General features: G+C 40.5%; 1 protein-coding gene across 1 annotated transcript in view; it reads right to left on the bottom strand.

Moving 5' to 3' along the window:
• Positions 1-17,469, bottom strand: part of LOC311005372 (myocyte-specific enhancer factor 2A-like) — a 42,967-nt gene extending 25,498 nt beyond the window's left edge. Inside the window, exon 1 of the mRNA XM_083997758.1 lies at positions 17,339-17,469. The gene's annotated coding sequence lies outside the window, so the exon portion shown is untranslated. The remainder of the gene's footprint in view (positions 1-17,338) is intronic.
• Positions 17,470-19,649: the final 2,180 nt, after the last annotated feature.

Here is a 19,649-nt window from a genome sequence, read left to right on the forward strand (position 1 = left end):
ATTTTTGGAAATACACATTCTTTTAGCTGTCTTAGCTTAGCATAACATCTGGAAGCAGGGGGGACATCTTGCCTGGCGCGTTCATAAAGTAATCCATCTTGTCATCACTGTGGTACTGAGAGGCAATGAGCTGAGACTCAACACCATTGCTGTGCCCAGCCAAATAACCTGGCACACAACTTCCTGTAAAACCACTAACTTGTGTTTTCAGACTTTACATGAAAAACAATTAAGATTCCGATGTGCTTGTAGGTTTTGTTCAGCGCCTTGTGACTGATAGTGTCACCTTATACCCATCATTGATTGTCATATGAGTAAGCAATAGTCCAGAAATGCTCTGTGGTAACAGCAGAGGACCGTGACCTATGACTGTAATGGGCAGTTCTGAAAGTGTAGAAAGTGGGAGTTTGAAAGAGAACAGGGTGTTGCTGATGAGCTGCATGATGTTCATCTGTCCATGAATAACTGAATGTCAAACCATCTGTCTTCTCCTCAGAGAACTGACAACATCACTTAAAAACCCAGTATCACAGTGCTATCACAGAATATCAACTAATGTGTGTCTCAGGCTCTCCGATAGCTCCGACAGGAAAGACAATAGTATCGATTACAACAGAGAGTGATCACAGCAGGACTGGACACAGCAAAACTCACAGAAAAACCCTTCCACTAACTTCCTGTTAGCTCTGACTACTACTCCACCTACATGATCTGTCAAACAGGGAGCAGTGGAAATAACCCTCCCACCACCGCTAACACCCACACACATACTACCACCACCACCACCACCACTGCATTTCTCATTCAGCTGAGAGCAAGTTTCTTACTCCATCAACAACAATTTAATCAAGTGACAGTGTAACAGTAGAATAATAAACATGCAACCAGACAAGAAGTCAAAAATCAAATTCAGCCTGAACAAACCATAGACCCTCATTTTATTAGAAGTAATAACTTAATGAAAGAAGAAAAAAAACACCACTAAAACAGAAGTTTTTAGTTTAACTGCAAAAAGAAAGAAAGAGGAAAGACAAATAGTATACGTGTCCAGTGGAGACTAAGGCACTGTCCACAACATTGTCCTCTACCTCTGTGTATGTGGCTTCAGTTTTTGCAGCATTTGATAGATTAGTTGAACACCTTAACTTTGTTATCTAAAGTAAGATCAATACCATTCTCGCACATTAAAGCTAAATTAACACCATTTTGCTTAGCTTGGCATACAGAGTGGAAGCCAAACAGCCAGCTAAGTTAGGTTTTAACTAACTAACTAGGTTAGTAGATCTGTTTTATCCACACCTTGAATGAAAAACTAAAGCCAAAACAAATGAATTCACCAGCCTGGCATTAAGTCGGTTTGCCGTAGATCAAAGGATCAATGCCAAAAAAAAAAAAAAAGCATGAAGACTGGAAGTAAGTGGAAAAGCAAGCCAAACAGCTATTTAGTAACTACTGTAGTTAGTTGGGCTTGGAGATGGAGATGTCAAAAACAAAAAAACAAAACAACGAAAACTACTTAGCTTCATAGTTGGACTTAAGCCAAACCAGCCATTCCCAACCTCCTAAAGTTTTTGGCTAAGCTACGGGTTGTAGGTTCATGTTTACCATGCTGACCACTGACTAGGATCATGTTACACATATAATCTGCATGAAAGTGAAAAAGTAATTTTTCACAAAATATCAAACCATTCCCTTCCAACTAAACCAACAAAGCTTGGTGCACTTGGGCTATGTGATACAGGGAGAACTGATGGATTGGCCACCATAAATCACTGGGTTAGGAATTGTCATGGTTTCATTCACAGCATCACAGACACTGTGACTAAAGCCTCCTAGCTTTTCAATGCTTTAACACATGCTGAGAGTTTTTCAACCTTCACAAACAGCCAAATGTTATAATTGGTGAAATGATTGTCTGCATGTTATCAAGGTTAAAACCTTGATAACATGCAGACAATCATTTCACCAATTATTCCTCAGCTAATGGTTTATAAACTCTTCCACACACAGTGAAGTGCATATCACCCGGCCCCAAGCCCCCTCTAACACCAGCCTGTTGACCTCAATAAACCCCAATAAATGGGGTCATTGTAAGTGTAAAAACCTTTGTTCTAATGACAGCTTTAACATCATGAGCACTAATTAACAACCTTCCTTTTAACATTTCCTCATTTAAAGAAAAAAACAAAATTAGAACGGTGAAGGTTAATCATGCTGAGTCTTAGCAGCACCAGGCTGTTTCCAGTGAAAAACAGCGCAGAGTAATTGGCTACCCTTTCATCCCTCCTCCTCATCAAAGACCATGGGCTCATCTCTAATTGTGCTGACCCCAACGTGACCTCTGCTCCAGTCATTCCAACAGTGAATCAATGAGGCTTCAAGCTGATGGTACCCAGCATGCACCAATAGGTAAACCCCACAATTTTCTACAATGGAGTGGAATAAAGGAACCACTGTTTTCCGATCTGTGCAGGAGTAAACACAATTTTGATTCAGTAGATCATTAAGCTGGTCCTGGTTATCAATGCACAGACAGCCAATGGTGAGATGCATTTGTTGGAAGATGAAAGTTTCTGTTTCGTCACTGTTTCCAAAAGTGTTACGGACTGATGACACAGATTACATTCTTCGTTCTTATCTTTACCTTCCCAGCAGCTCGGACCATCCCCTTGGTATACTGTACTATACTTCCCTTTTTTGCTACATCTCATCCCTCTCCCTCCAGAAGCTTATTTGCATCATAGCCATCAGCAGGAAGAAAATGCTCAAGGCATAACAAGGCGGACTGATAGAAGATTACCCTCCCCACCCCCCACGGCAACCCCGGACATTCTTTGAAGTTCTCATAAATTTAGTTTTTTTTTTTTTTTTTCAAGTTCTTGGGGAAACTTATTCATGGTAAACAGGCAGGCTATGTGGTGGACCAGCTCCCTGAGGGAGATGGAGTGAGATCAGGCTTGTTTACTGGCTGAAATGTTTAACACTTCCCTGTTTACAGAACGACCCTCCCCACATGCTCAGCTGTGAATACCAGTTTTCTTTGATGTAACGAAAGCGAATGACAATTTATGTAAAGGCATAATAGAGTTGCAGCAACTTAAAAGCGCCAGCGATGGAATTAGCATTTCCTCATGCAAATGATGCTCTGGCACAATGAACAGTCCTTGAATAATATAGAATAAGCAGAAGTTAATACACACGTCACAACCAGCAACAACAGCTGCAAATGAGTCTCTTTGTTAATCTGCCCAATGACAAAACCTGAAATGTCCTATTTCACCCGTCTCTGTGGATCATTGAGACAGGAAAGTGTCTTTCATAGTGAGACAGGAGCAAGGAAACCAAGTGCTGATGTTGTAGCTGCCGGCCGCGGCAGGAGCACGCTCTGTGATTAATTCATCACCCACAGTCAGACAGGCTAGCCTCTAGTATCATGCAGCCTGAGTATCGACACTGGCCTCTGCTGCTTTGCAGGTCACTGAGCTAATGAGTTTTTGCCTGAAATGTAATAATTAAAGTCATCTTGCCCCACCAGCAGCCCAGCCATTTAATGCCAGGCTGAAGGCCAGGCAGATTAGATGGCATTAGCTGTCATTTGCCATACCACGAGACCCTCCCAAACAGTTGTCAAATAAGAGCTTGAGCTACACTGTGGCATATGGATCACCATAAGAAGGAAATGAGAGTATTAAAAACCCCATTTGAGCGTGTGTGTGTATACATTTATGCAGCGCACACTAACAAGCAAATAATAAGTGCTCCTTAAGAAAACACAGTGATAATACATTTGTGAATTTCACACTCAAACTCGTAGCTTCAGGCTTACATTCATCAACACCCTGTTCTCCTGCATGCTGCAGTGTTACTCACAATCTCCCAGCCTAGTAAAAACTCCAAGACTGCAGTCTGCTCATTTAATTACTGGCCCACTGTGATGTCATTTCATTATTGTGTTGCTTTTATGACAGTGGGATAAGATTTTCCTGTCTCAACACAGAGACACTGATGTCATGCTTGCAACACAGATTGAAACACAAGCTGCCCTGTAAAAATGCTTCCCCTTCCATACTCTGCTCTTTTCAGAAAAAAAAGTTGGTCTTCAACTTAACTTTCAATCTGGCACAATGCTTTCTGCTCTTGTCACATTTTGTTCCAAAACTAAGCAGTGACACTGAGTTGCGGTGATTGAAGGCTGAAGTGAAATGACATTGGTGGCAAACAGTACCAACCTTATGAATACCAAGAATAAAAGAACATTTCTTTTAAAAAGTCAGTAGAATAATAGAGGTGAATGAGAAAATTAACATAAAACAACCAAAAAGTAACCTTATTTCTTTGAAATAACAGTATGACAATGTTTGTACTGTTGGTAATATTTGACCTTGTTGTGTGAAATTATGCCAATAAAACAGTTGTTCACAAAAAAAAAGAAATAACAGTATGACGCAAATTAAACTTAATCCAAGTTGCAAGTTTTGAATCATAAGCGCCTCTGGCAGTAAAAGACATTTTTCTCATAGACAGTGGATAACTTCTACACCTTGGATGGGGAATTGTCCCAATCAGTAGATATTTCCCCCGATGAACCACGATGAAACTCACTGTTGCTGTCTGCTTTTGAGAACCAGACACCTGTATTTGTGGCCTGGAGGGAGGAGAGATAGACTGAGGTCGAGATAGCTGGGAAAACAGATCCATTTCAATATTAGGGCTCATTTGATATATGTTGAGACATTCAGGTGAGATGACAGATCTTAGCCAGGTTGTTGAGGGGTATTGTCAACCCCTCTATCCTGGTTGTAGCAAGGGAAGAAAGAGCCTCTCAAGGCTCCTTGTCACCAGAGATATTCAAGCAGATTTGTCTGCAGGTGTCTTCCACCTGATAACAGATGGACCAGAAGCAATTTCAGCTGATCTGATTAAATCCAGTGGAAGCTCTGAATAATGTAGTTTCACATAAAGAGAAGAGAAAAAAAAGAAAAGAAAAAAAAAGGTGAATCACCAGCACTGTCCAGAGGACAGAGAACATCTTGGAGGGGCTGGGAGCCAGACATCCGATGATTAAAATCCTTCATCTGGTTAAAACATATAGTTGAGAGCAACCAAGACGTAAAAATGTAACATAAAATGTGGCTTAAAACAGGATACAAAGTCAATTTTGATCACGTCTGGCAGGCCACCACAACAGTGACGCCTTCACATAGGAGATATGATGTCATGACATGCAACCCAAATGAAACACACTTACTGTGATTAAAATCACAGATCTCTCTAGGTTTTAAAATTGCTGGAAACATTTGGGATAACGCAAGAATACAGCACAATAAAATATAAAACATAGGTCTAGTCATCTTTAGACATTTTATTGTGGGTAAGTTTTGTATTATTTATGGAACACTTCTCTGCTGTAGCTGTCAACTGCGACATGGTGGTGGTGCTGAAGACTGTCATATAGGCTACTATCTACAGAGACCAATCACGAACCTTAAAAACATCACGGTAAATACTGTACAACCAATCTTTTCCTCCCTTTCCTGCTCTACATTCACTGCTGATGAGTGCACAGAGCCACATAACTCCATCACTGAGAAGTATCTCTAGCCTCAGCCCAATCTTTTGATCTACTAAATGTTATTATAATGAATTCTTTAACATTTTGTTTGCTCCTGCTCTCATTGAAATTCTGTGCTTTCAGCAAAGTAATGTCTTCCTTTTAATGTTGTGAAGCGATGGTAAGTAGATCTGAGGCCTCTCTCCTGAAGGTCCTCCAGGCAATCTCCTATCCCCCCCCCCCCCCCCCCCCACTCCCTCGCACACTCACATAAACACGTTCTCCAACACTACCAGCTCTCTCTTTGAGATTACTGGGTAAACAGTGGGCTCTTTTTCAAGGAAGTGTACGTATGTATGTACAGGACAAGTAGAGTTCAGTTGGAGCCATTACACAAGAGCTTCCACATGCATTCATTCAGCATCAATCTAATACAGAAGTCATGGAACGTGCTCCTCCTTAAGTGGCACTTCAGACAGGAAGCCCATGAAGAACATGTGCCACTAAAGTTCTTTAAGCAGATGTTTTCTGTATATTTTAGTTTGAGTGATACATGCTCAAAGCTTTGGCCTGTTTGAAAGGACCCAAACTGTTCATGGAGGCTGGTAGCTGCATCTAGGAATGTAAACTACAGCTTTAAATTTGTGACAACCATCTCTCTCGATCAACAGAGAAATACAGGGCTGTTTTGAATGTGTAGCCTAAATCTTGGCACACTCATATAAGACTAGATAGAAGGACTGAAGTGAGATAGGAACCCAGAATACACACGATTGATGGCGTAGTGTTGCAGTATAGTTTCTATCAGTCATTTTTTTTTGTTTTTTATGTTTTTAAATAAACACTGGCTCTGTTCTTTGTTTCACAAGATCAATCCTTAAGGCATCAGATGCAGCACACACAATTCAGTCTCATTATATGTAAAGACATCTTTCTACTGTAAGAGCTTGTACATTTGGCAAATCACAGCTGGGTGATATGACTGACTTATTTCAAACTTTTACCTCTATTACGATTCATCACTAATCCCTTTGGCATTTATCAGTCTCCTTTATTTTGAGAGCCAAGGATGAGTCTTTATTGTCTCAATAAAATAACGCAGAAATGCCAAAAAGACCCAGTCAGGAGGTGAGGCCATAGAGGAGGTGTCGGGCCATGGATGTCATTGTTTCAGCTCATCCAGACCACAGGTTTAAAAATGAGAACCCGTAGGTTTCCTCAAGTCTCTGTTTTAGGGACTTGAAAACATCGTTTTCACTGAATTACTGGGATGAGGGAAAGGAATTACAGCTGCAATCGTATGACCAGTCTCTGGGTCACCTGGGATTAGGGAGTATATTTGCTCAAAGTGCTGTGTGAGATCATACAGGTTGCTTCTATTGGAAATGAAGATCAGACTGAATGGCCTGGCTGGAGCAAGGCAAGCTGACGTCGGTTTGTGTTCACCAAATCACCAATCACCAAAAAATCAACCCACAGTTTATTAGGGACAATCCCTATTGGTGATAAGAAAACATAAGGCCAGAATTGTTATGCACAACCCCCCCCCCCCCCCCCCCCCCCCCCCAAAAAAAAAAAAAAATACAGTCTGGAGAACACAAGACTAGAGGTGTGTAAAGCGGTGCAAATTTATCCTAATGTCAAAGCTGAGCAAAATAAGCCAGGGTGGATTTAAAGCTTCCATTCAGAAACTTTCTTGTTTCTTTCATTTATTTTGTACTTGTTGAAAGATAATCCAACAAATAACTTTAAACTATTATATTTGTTCTAAAGGTAAAAAAGGAGGCATATATCTTTATGATAAATTATCATTTTATTAGCTCATAGTCAAAAGACCTCTAGGTTAAACACACAACACTAGAGTATGTGGAAGTTTCTGGTACAACAGAGTCCTCACCTCAGTTCAGAGTGAGACTGCCTTCATGTGCTGGCATTAACGAAGTGTTGGCACCATTAAGAACCGTGTCAGGACTCTGAGTAGACCCATACCGCTTTCTGGTCTGGACACTGTCTCTGCAAATCAACATTGAGTTTAATTAAGCCAAGCCACGCTGCATTGACCCAACATTACTGTTTAAATTGGCAAAGCCAAAGGAAACCTATTTACTGGGAGCAACAAAGGCAGTTTTATGTGACTGCAGGGAAGTAGATTGCAAGGCTAATATTTGTAAATTGTTATATTTGATTTCTTTATTTATTGAGTGTAATTTCTGAGCTCCTCTGCGGCAAATTTAGCATCAAACGTGCGGGTGTGTGGCCCAGCGGTCAGACGGCAGGCAGCCAGAGGTTTGGCTGGTTTGGAAGGACCAGCTCAGGCCTGATTACTGGGGACGAGTTCTCAGGTCCAGTAGATTAGGAGAGGAGAGGAGAGGAGAGGAGAGGAGAGCGGTTTTACTCTTGTTGGAAAAGATGCATTTTATTAATTGAAGATCAAATCACTTCTCTCCTCACGTATTTGACACAAGTTCACTGTTAAGGACCCTCCAAAATGACTGGAGTCATAGCAATAGTTGTGATGAAAATTCTTAAGAAAACAAGATATTTTCTTCAAAACACATTCAACATGGAATCACATCATACACATGTCATTAAACCTTTAACTTGAAGATTTAGGCGCAGCAGACCGAACTAAAAGGAGTCAGGGCTGTCCAATAATCATATCACAGTTTGGATATTATCATCAGCACAGTAAGGTAACAAGCCTACACAGCAGGAAAAGTCAGCTAAACCCTCTCATCCTCTCTGCTCACTGTGACACAGCATCTGATTTGTTTAGCCATTCATCGCTGCAGCTCATCAAAGAGGATAAGAAATGCATCAGTCCACGGAGAAACAGCCTGCATTAGCTGGAGCAGGCCATGTAATTGACTACAAAAAACTAAGTCAGTCAGTCAGTCAGTCACGGAGGACTTAAAATAGCATCTCGATGAAACACACACACAGTGCAGCCTCTATTTCTGCAACGTGTGGTGCAAAAAGAGAAGCCTGTCCTTCAGAAGTGTTGCTATTTCTGTTGACCACAAGGCACCAAATATTCTATCATTAGGGAAACTAGGAGGGAGAGGAAATACCACTGGGGAGCACACGGGCTCCGTGCAGCCACACAAATGGACCTAGCTGACAGGGCTGTGGTGAAAGTGGTTGTAGACTGTCATGTTACGTGGAACAATTTTGATTTCCACAATACATGTGTTTTAAACTATCACAAAAGTGATTCTTTCACACTGAGATATAATTAACCAAATCTCTGCTCTTTCCACTTTCCATCCTTAATTGATATGATGCACTACTGCTATAAATACCTGGAATTAGAGTTTTTTTTTTTTTTTAAAGTAAAACTGAGGCGCAAACACCAATGGCTGAATCAAACAGAGCAACTATGGCTGAAAATCTACATGAAAGAGCTTGAAGATGAAGTTGATGGAAGGCAGTTAAAGCAGAAGTAAGTGGTCCGGTCGTTTTCGCTAATGCTGCATTCCAGGCAGGCTTTTGAAATCGTAAATTACAGCTTCAAGTCACAACTTACGACTTTGTAGCGTTCCAGGCAACCCACTCGTGTTTTTCCGACCTGTTTTACCGGTGAAAGTCACTATAACGGCCACTCGTAACTTCCGACCCGTGAACTCGTACCAGATCGAACTGGTACGACTTCACGGTCGGAAAAATACGAGTTTCCTTGAACGCACCATAACAGTCCTCGTCCCTACGTCGCCACATTCACGGCGTCCCTTGGCTGCACACACAGCCCTGCATGCCGTTCTCTCTCCTCATTGGATAAAAACTGTAGGATACGATAAATGTTTTCTCCTCGGCTCAGAGCAGAGCAGAGTGACTGACAGACCCGTGATTCAGACCAAACACTCTATGTAAGTGATTGCTGTCGGAAGATATAACTATTTAAGACTTATATTAACACAAATATATCACTTACTTCTGCTTTAACTCTTTCTTCAAAGGGTTTTTTTCTAAAATAAATTATGGTCTTGACATTGGTTTAACTTTTTCGAACACTTGTCTTGTCAGTGACTGGCACCGTTACCTGTTGTTACTTGGTTGGACTTGCTTATTGCCTTTCAACAACATTTGATTAATTTTCTACCATTTTTAGTTTACTTGCAGTAGTTTTTTTTTTTTTGCCACAACTGCAAAAGTCATGGATTCACAATTAAACTTTGCAGGAGACTTTTATTTTGAAATAACAGGCACAGGCTGGATTCTGAATTACCTCACTCTGTTCACTTTGAATGACAGGAACAAATAAAGCCAAACTGTCCGACAACCATGACATCAACTGACATAATCATCTCCATCACCTCAGTAATATGTTAAACCCTATCAGTAACCACAATGTCAAAAAACGAATCTGACACACGCACATTAACACTCGGAAACAAATGCTTGCTAAAAGACTAAGTGCATTTGATTAAATGGGAAAGGATCCCAGAAATGTTTCTAGCCAGATTACATTAGGACACAGTGGAGTTCTGATTCTCATAAAACAATGTCAGACATCCAGCCAACCTAGAGTACGATAACCACTTTTTGGAGTGTCCTGTTTTAGCTCAAGATACTGACAGAAATATGTATTACTGCAGGTTTGAAATATTTTCATTTACTGTACATGCTAAAATCCTGCTAATTGTTTTTAAACCCAACACGTATTCCTGTATTTGTTAACTGGTTCAAGGATGACTGACAGTTGGGTGCTTTAATGTCCCATCCGCTTCTTTGAACAGGCTGAGCGAACAATGAATGTATAAGTTATGTTCCATGTTCAATGTAAAAACAAGAAACATACATCTTAATCAGATTTACACTAACCAGAACCTGATGTGCGTGCACCAACTGGAAAGACATAGTATCATCCAGTATGTGACGTACCATAAAGAATTCACTGTCCCTCCAAAAAAAAAAAACCTCCTAATTTGATCACGACTTGGCCACATTTAAAATGAAATGCATTTTCAAACTTTACAACACAAGAGGTTTTGGGTTTTACTCTTGGATGACAATAAAGTTATCTGGATAATTGGCGGAACCTGCACCAAAGGACACAACCTTGAATAAAAGTTTTCACATGGGGAATAAAATCTAGTTATAAGGCCTTAGCTGAAAAATATGTTGTGAGGGAAAAGCTATGAACACGACATTAAAATAATATGATCAACCTCTCAAACTGACAGGACCAAACAGTCCACTGTAGCAATATTTGAAGTTGTATATCTGATGAATGTATAGTATTCACCCTTCCACTATTGTCTGTTTTAGGTCTTTAACATCTCTTGAGGGAAACATCTGACGGTTTAGATACTAAACTCTCTTCTACGTTGAGTGTGCCTGTTGCTTGATACCAGTGTAGTGTATGGATTTAGCAGAGAATTTAGAGAATTGCAGTCCAGAAACTCAAAACAATGAGCTGAAATGTTACAAAATGCCTCATACAGCTGAGGGGAACTGTAGAGTTAGGACATTATTCTTTGTGGCTTTATTACTTGGACATCTCTCACATACAAGTAGTCATTTGATCCATTGTAAATATGCCACACTTGCAGCTAATTGAGGTTAGCCCAGTAATACTTAGAGCTCAATGTCTACAGTATATGAACAATATCATCCACCATCACAGACTGAGAAATGCACATCTTGCACTGTATGAACAACTGTAGCCAAATAATTTAACATTTACCTTTGGCCTATAAAGTTGACTGTGTTGCTCACAACTGGAATCTAACAGAAGAGAAATATCAACACACTACACTGTGCTGTGATGTAAAGTGCTGTACTGCACATTAGACAATATCAGCATGTGTAGGCCTGCTAATAGATAACTTACTGGAGATGGGAGAGTTCTTTCATCCCATATGCTCCCTGTGGTCTCAGCAGTCTGACAGGGTGACAGTGTAACCATGACCTGATTACCTGTCCCCTGAAGCCTGTAATCACTAAAGCCAGCAGACAGGCACTGTCGGTTACTGACAGGGAGGATAATTGAAGGTGACGTTACATGCTGCTGACCCAGCTAATGAAATATGAAAACAAAGAGCAGGGACAATACAGCAGGGCATCAGAGATGCTGAAGCTACAGAGCAGGACATTTTCTGTCTATTCACCAGCAACATTTTTCGTACAAACAAGCATTTAAAATTATGATCTCCAATTGATGATCTGTAGTTTGGACTCACTTAGTGACGGGCCATAGATATTCCCATCAGGTTATGTTCTATCAGGACCTGGATTTCGGCTTATTAGCTAAGTCAAAATAGCAAACAATCTCCAGACAAACATCTCAAAACATCAGACCATCCTCATCCGCTGCCTTTGAATGCAGTTCTTTGACAGAAGGAGATTTTCCGTCGTGGCAGCCCGGGGATATGGAGTTGTGCTGGAGGACAACATACAGTACAGAAATACAAAACACTATTTGCCTTGAGGTACAAAGTGCACTGCAGCCTCTCCTCCCTCAATCATCAGTTGGTTAAGGTCCCACCCAAATGTTTATCACTTTATCTTAATGTTGCCTGGATGAGCTATCTCCTTTATGAGCAAACAATTGCCATACTAGTGTAAGTCAGAACATGTATTGACAAAACAACCACAGCCAGTCTGAAACAATTTACCACAGTGGTTAGTGATACGACATGTTTGCACCTGTAGGCTACACACATATTATGCTATGGTTAATAAAACTAAAAAATATTTTCCCCAGTCAGCCACACTTTGTCATTCTTCTCCATCTTGGAAGAGCTAGACCAATAAATCAGACAGGCTGCTATAACCTAAATACATGTATGTTATGTTACGTAACTATACCCTATTGATGTTTCATATAAATGACTAGAAAAGTAATGAGAAATTGCGGTGAAGACACTGAGGTCATTGAAATTTCAATACCTACCTCTAAAGGGCAGAGGATGTTGCTATGATGCAATTTTGCCTTTGAGACAAACTGTTTGTAAAAATGGGCTATGCACATAAAATCGCCTTGCCTTGCCTATATTCTACACAAAAAAAAATAGAAAATTGAAATTGAAGTAGAAATTGTTCAAAATGCTGATGAATTTCACAGAATTATTCTAATTTTCAACCATTTATTTTGATATGGTTGCTACATTTTCTTCTGGACACACCTTACGTTAACAGCGCATTGGCAAGTCATTAAAATGTTGACCTCCTCATTTAAATGCAAAGTCTTATTTCAGTGGTCAGCATCTCTTTCTGAATATTTACACTCAACATACAGTCTAGCTCCGTCTGATATGACCAGTAGTCAATGTTAATATACTGTACGTTACCTCACAGCGAGGCATTTCTGTGTAACAGGTAGGCTATTTGTCAACTATATACAGATGTTACTGGTTCAAATTTGCGGACTTCACGCGTGGTCCACGCGAGACGGCACAAGACTCATGCATTTTTTTTCTTTGGCGAGACAAGAGGTTTTAATGAAAAGCCTCAATGTGCCAAACAACCGCCAGGTGGCATCTGTGAGAACGGAGGACGACAGGCGGATGACTCAGTGATCTGTGCAGTAATCCACAGCTTAAACTCTAGGCTATTAAACTAGAACTAACTACTGTATACACTGCCTAAATCACAGAAACTATTGTAATATGATAAAGCCTGTCTTGCTTTATGACTTGATGATTATGTATCACATATCGCCGCGATTAGGAGTGGCGCTGTTCATGATACAGAATACAAGAGGATGAAAGGAGAACTAGCTGCAGACAGTAAATAATATAGTAGCCTAGTTTTTCAATGACAAAATGTAACGACGGCAGCTACAGTAGACTATAGCCCACGTCTCACTCTCTTTTTTCGGTCATGTGTCTCGTCATCTCCAAAATGTGTTTTTAAAATGAGCCAACTACAGTACTGTGCAGTAGTGCCGCAGATTTCTCACTCCGCACCTTGTTTGAGAGTGCAGCTGGATGATTTCTTGTGAATGAACGGGTCTGTGTCACTTTGGGGCTGGGCGATAAAACATAGGATAAATAACTTTCCCTCGATAGAAGACGCGGCCGATACAAAGTGACACCGTCAGCCATGCAGCCGGCCTGGACTTTTTATTTTTAATTATGAAGGATCATCTGCGCAAGGCAAAGATGATAGCATCAACAAAACACGGCGTAACACACGCGGCTGTATGGGACAGGCTTTTATTTAATTCAGAACAAACCGCTTAGCAAAAATGGAAAATATAGTCTATAATAATTAATTGATCTGTTGTTTGGCCACTGTTTGAAAATAACCCGAATTATGAGCAAATAATCTGATCCAGAACAGCAGTCATAATCAGACTTCTTCTAAATAAACCTAAACATTAAATAACTGGGTCAGGTCGGACCATGGGGTTATTTTTTCTCTTCTTCTTCACAGGAGAAGAGGAGGTGCGCTGCGCTCACGGACGCGTTGATGTTTTGTGATTTATCTGCTGCCTTGACTCTGCCCTTTATACATGTGCGTTCAGATTAACAATAAGACAAGCCATGGTTGAGTTTATTGAGTTTTAGCTGCTCAATCTCATTGTTTCAAAGAAAAGGGATTGATTTTTATAACGAAATGAAACGAAAACAATATTATATTGATACATTGTTGTAAAAAAAATCCAAAAGAAACGAAAATGAACTAAAGAAAATAACTTTCACACACACACATTAAAACAGTGCGATTGGTTGAAAGCTGATAATTAGCCATGTGCTTATAAGCTGATTGGCCGAAACCAAGAACAAAGCCGCGTGAATGGCCAATCGCCATGTGTTAACATTTCCATATTCCGCACATTCTGTGACAAACTGTAAACTGTTTTCTTGTCTGTAACAACATCTATTGCACGTCTGTCCGTCCTGGGTGAGGGATCCCTCCTCTGTTGCTCACCCTGAGGTTTCTCCTGTTTTTCCCTGTTAAAAGGGTTTCCATGGAGTTTTTCCTCAGTCGATGTGAGGGTCTAAGGACAGAGGATGTTGCTACGATGCCATGTGAAGCCCTTTGAGACAAACTGTTTGTAAAAACGGGCTATACAAATAAAATTGCCTTGCCTTGCCTTGCCTTGCCTTAACGGCCGACATGTAAATCAGCTGTTTCGATGGGCGTTATATGAATAGAGATGTTAATGTGGTACTTTGCACATAGCCTCCTCTTCTCCTGTGAAGAAGAAGAGAAAAAATAACCCCATGGTCCGACCTGACCCAGTTATTTAATGTTTAGGTTTATTTAGAAGAAGTCTGATTATGACTGCTGTTCTGGATCAGATTATTTGCTCATAATTCGGGTTATTTTCAAACAGTGGCCAAACAACAGATCAATTAATTATTATAGACTATATTTTCCATTTTTGCTAAGCGGTTTGTTCTGAATTAAATAAAAGCCTGTCCCATACAGCCGCGTGTGTTACGCCGTGTTTTGTTGATGCTATCATCTTTGCCTTGCGCAGATGATCCTTCATAATTAAAAATAAAAAGTCCAGGCCGGCTGCATGGCTGACGGTGTCACTTTGTATCGGCCGCGTCTTCTATCGAGGGAAAGTTATTTATCCTATGTTTTATCGCCCAGCCCCAAAGTGACACAGACCCGTTCATTCACAAGAAATCATCCAGCTGCACTCTCAAACAAGGTGCGGAGTGAGAAATCTGCGGCACTACTGCACAGTACTGTAGTTGGCTCATTTTAAAAACACATTTTGGAGATGACGAGACAGATGACCGAAAAAAGAGAGTGAGACGTGGGCTATAGTCTACTGTAGCTGCCGTCGTTACATTTTGTCATTGAAAAACTAGGCTACTATATTATTTACTGTCTGCAGCTAGTTCTCCTTTCATCCTCTTGTATTCTGTATCATGAACAGCGCCACTCCTAATCGCGGCTATCAGGCTGTCAGCATTGTCCCCAAAACGTCTGAGCAGTATTTAGTACGGTGCTGCCACCTAGAGGAAAACAGTTGTGGTGAAAAGTCACGCGATCACGCGATCCTGCAGTGCAGGACAAACCCCGCAAATTTGAACCAGTAACATCTGTAAGTCTAACCACTTTCACTCTTTGTTTTAAACTATGGCAGAAATGCATTTCTTGTTAGCCTATGTATTATGTAAGATTAAAGCAGAAGTAAGCGGAATGTTTGTGTTAATGTAAGTCTTAAATAGTTACCTACCTATCTACCATTACCATAGTTTTTAGCTATAGTTTCTATTTATTGTACTTATTTATTTTTATTTATCTTAGTGGGCTGGCACGGGACCAGGGCATCGAAATTTCGTTCATCCCATGTTTTTAACATGTGTTTGTATGACAATAAAGAGACCTTTGACCTTTGATCTTCTGACGGCAATCACTTATATAGAGTGTTTGGTCTGAAACACGGGTCTGTCAGTCACTCTGCTCTGCTGTAAGCCGAGGAGAAAACTTTCCTTGATATCCTACAACCTTTATCCAATGAGGAGAGAGAACGGCATAAAGGGGCGGTCCTCTCTGTGTGTGCAGCCAAGGGATGCGCGTGAATGTGGTGACGTAGGGACGAGGGCAGGGACTGCTAACTCCATCGGCTGACAAGAAGTTAGCCAAAATGACCGGATTGCTTACTTCTGCTTTAAATAATAAATACCACTATAAAATAATGTTCAATGTTTCCTGTCTCTGCCTAAACTTTTGTTATTTTCTGTAAGCCACTTGGTTGTTTGCATTAAACTGGTCTGTTGAAAACTTACCTATAAAAATTGAAAAATATTTTATGATACAGAGTTAAATTTGTGGTTTTAGTGTTGCTTTCCTTATTAAACGGGCAGTCGAGAATTATTTCATTAGTTTAGCACCTCTACACTTTAATTCCATTTACCTTATGTTAGCTGTTAGCTAAAGTTAAGCAAAAATGTTTCTGTTAAACTGACATGTGACACTGTGTAAGTTTTTTTTTTTTTTTAAGTTTTGTCACTTTCAATCTGTTTTTAAGTTTTGTTTGTTATGGGGGTTTTTTCCCCCCAAAAAAGAACATTTGATGTTTCTTGTCTCTGCCTTATTTGCATTACACTTGAAAACATACCCTAGCTCTTGATAGGGAAAATGTTTTGTGACAGAGTGTCTCATGTTTTAAGTGTTACTTTCCATTTTAGTTCTCATTCATTTAGTGGGTTTCAACGGCTGTGTTTTCAACAAACACCAGAAACTGCCTCCACTGTCTCACATTGTAGCATTTTTGAGACTTGAGATGAGTTTATAATAAAATTCAAATCAACATTTGCTAGCCTACCTCTTTAGTGACTGCTGAGTGACTATTGATGTTAATGTAGCTAATTCACTCTTTTCCCTCAGTCACTGTCAGCTTTGGGTACAGGGACCTCACTACTTAACAGAGTGAGTTTGTATTTATCACAACAGCCTTCATTGCATTCAGAAACCTGCTATGTAAAGTAGAAGTAGGTACTGTAGGCTTCTGCACATTTACAGAGTAAAGCAGAGTTGTATAAAGCCCTCCATCAGGGCACTTAAGTATATCACATGTAGGCTACAGTAGCCTACCATAGCCTACTGTACTCACACACACTGACACCTACAGTCATGAAACCACAAAAACAACAAATTACCCATACACTGCTAGATCGCCAACATTCATAAACTCAGCTGAGCGTTTGCTGTCAGTATGTTATTATGTTAAACAAACATAGACGAGTAACCAACGAAGAAAAAAAAACAGTGTTAACGTGATGTGAAGTGAGGCTCCCCTCCCTCTACAGCGCACAAGACAGACAGCAAACACACTTCCTCACATAACCACACACACGTGTTTACTCCACTTACCCCGCCGCCCTCCGCCAGCTTCTGTCAATACGGATGATAAATGTGGATTTAGATAAATATTTTTATCAAAGTGTCTCCGCTGGACTCACTCAGCCAGAGCCTCGTCCGCTATGTTTAGGAAACTGACAAACTCATAGGAGCAGCGATTATAGCTCCTCCCACCAGTGTGTGTGTGTGTGTGTGTGTGTGTGTGTGTGTGTGTGTGTGTGTGTGTGTGTGTGTGTGTGTGTCAAGTTTCCTCCTAGAAATGAGTGTGTAAGATGTGTAAGCATGCATGCGTGTTTTTATGTGTTATGGTGCGCAAGTAATTATGTGTGGGTCTTGAGTCAGTATGGTGTTATGTGTGATGTGAATGCTTTAATTTTTTTTAAATAGATTATATAAACTGATGACTCAGACAACAAGTTCAGGCATAGGCCAAGCCCAGTATATACTGGTAAAAGGTCTCACACGCAAAATCCAACACATATAGGCTACACACAGTGCATTTCCATACACATGGAAATAGTAGCCTAAATAGTAAAGCAACCAGCCTGTGCAGTTGCCTGTATTGTACTATTGGGACAAACTTTCTAAAATAATATTTGATGTGACGTCCAACAGACAGACTGTCACAAGTCTGTCTGTTGGATAAAATCTGAGAACAAACCTAAACTTCATTGATCAGTAATTTCATAAACAATTAGACATGAAATGTAAACAATAGCTGGATTAATGAGAGTTCTAATTTATAGTGCACAAGAACAGTAAATCCTAATCAAATCATTAAATTTTTTTTGAAAAAGCGTTGATACCAGAATTTTCAGCAGGCAAACAAAGCACAGCATGTGAGTCGCCTTCAACCCAAACACCAGCCCTGTATAATAATTGATCCATTGATGTTTTATTTAGCCTTCGCCTGAAGGAAGGAGAAGAAAGCTTGTGACTGTACAGCAAAAAGTTTCAGGTTTCTTAACAGGCTGAGAAGATCTGCTTTGGAGCAGGTTATGCAACGTTACTCTACTCTCGGTTGTTCCAGTGGTGCAGACCAGAAGTAAAAGGCTTCATCTCATGTATTCAGTTCACATTTAAATTTTCATTTGAAATGCACTTTTCTTTGAATTGATAGAGGCAACACCAAGGCTTCAGTACTGTACTGTAAGTACAAAGTATTACATTTATTGAAGTGCAAGGAGATCAGGTAAATGTCTACCAAAAGTGAATTGAAAGTTTCAATCAGATCTAGGTGCTTTGGGTAGCCAGTGCAGGCCAACAAGGAGCATGTATGATATGTTTCAGTGAGGGCTTCACAGTGCCTGTGGGGAAGTCAAGACAGGACAAAACCATGGCCAGGAGGACGAAGAGTTTGGCTGTGTGCTAAGTTAGGTACGGTCTGATACAGTATGTTGTGTTAGTGTGGCTCTTTTTACTTTTAAACGCATGCTTAAGCTTTGGAGCGCGAGAATGTAGTTGACACGTGTCTTAAGGCAAAAAAAACTTCACAGTTCTTCTTTCCAAGGTTTTATTGAAAACCTTTCTTCTAGTTACAAGTGCAATGCAATGTGTTCAGAGCAGGATAATTGGTTTTCAAACATGATACCCAGGCATATTATGATCTTGTCTGGGGTAAGAGATGACAGTTGTTGATGGTGATGCTGAGCCATGAGGGTTCAGTCTTAGGTTTAGTTGATGAACCATGTGGATATCTGTGCAGAGACCATGTGGTCATCTGGTGAGAAGGAGGGGTGGAGTTTGTTGTTGCTGGCATAGCAGTGATATAAAAAGCTGTGCAAGCGGATAATTAGACCCAAGAAAGTGATAAACTATATATTGCAAAGAGAATGGGTGCAGAATCAATCCATGGGGCACTGCTGTGAGGAGGGGGTGGGTCGAGAATAATTGTCCTTGTGTCCCATGTGTACATACAGTGGGATGCAGTGGTTCACTGTATTTAAAACTGCTGAGAACCAGGGGCTGAGTTTCACCTTGAGCTGTCCTTAGGGCTTCTGTCACAGACAGCAGAGCCTTTTCGGTTGAGTGGCTGCTCTTAAAGTCCAACTGATTTGGATCAAGGAGGGCGGTCGATCAGACCTACCCGAAGTTGCTCTTTTGATACACTGAAATAGGAATGGAAATACCGTAATGAGAATGAATGATAGTTCTCCACTTGAGCAGCATTAAGTGAGGCCTTTTGTGGCAGGGGAGTTATTTGAGCCTGTTTAAATTTGCAAACATTTGCAAAGCCAGCGAATCTTTCATCACATGTATGATTTGCTTGTACAACAGTGGAGAATATGGCTTGGAGAAGGTGTGAGGGAATGGGGTCCAATGT

The sequence above is a fragment of the Trachurus trachurus genome, assembly GCF_905171665.1.
Source record: "Trachurus trachurus genome assembly, chromosome: 3".
NCBI classification, from domain to species: Eukaryota; Metazoa; Chordata; class Actinopteri; order Carangiformes; family Carangidae; genus Trachurus; species Trachurus trachurus.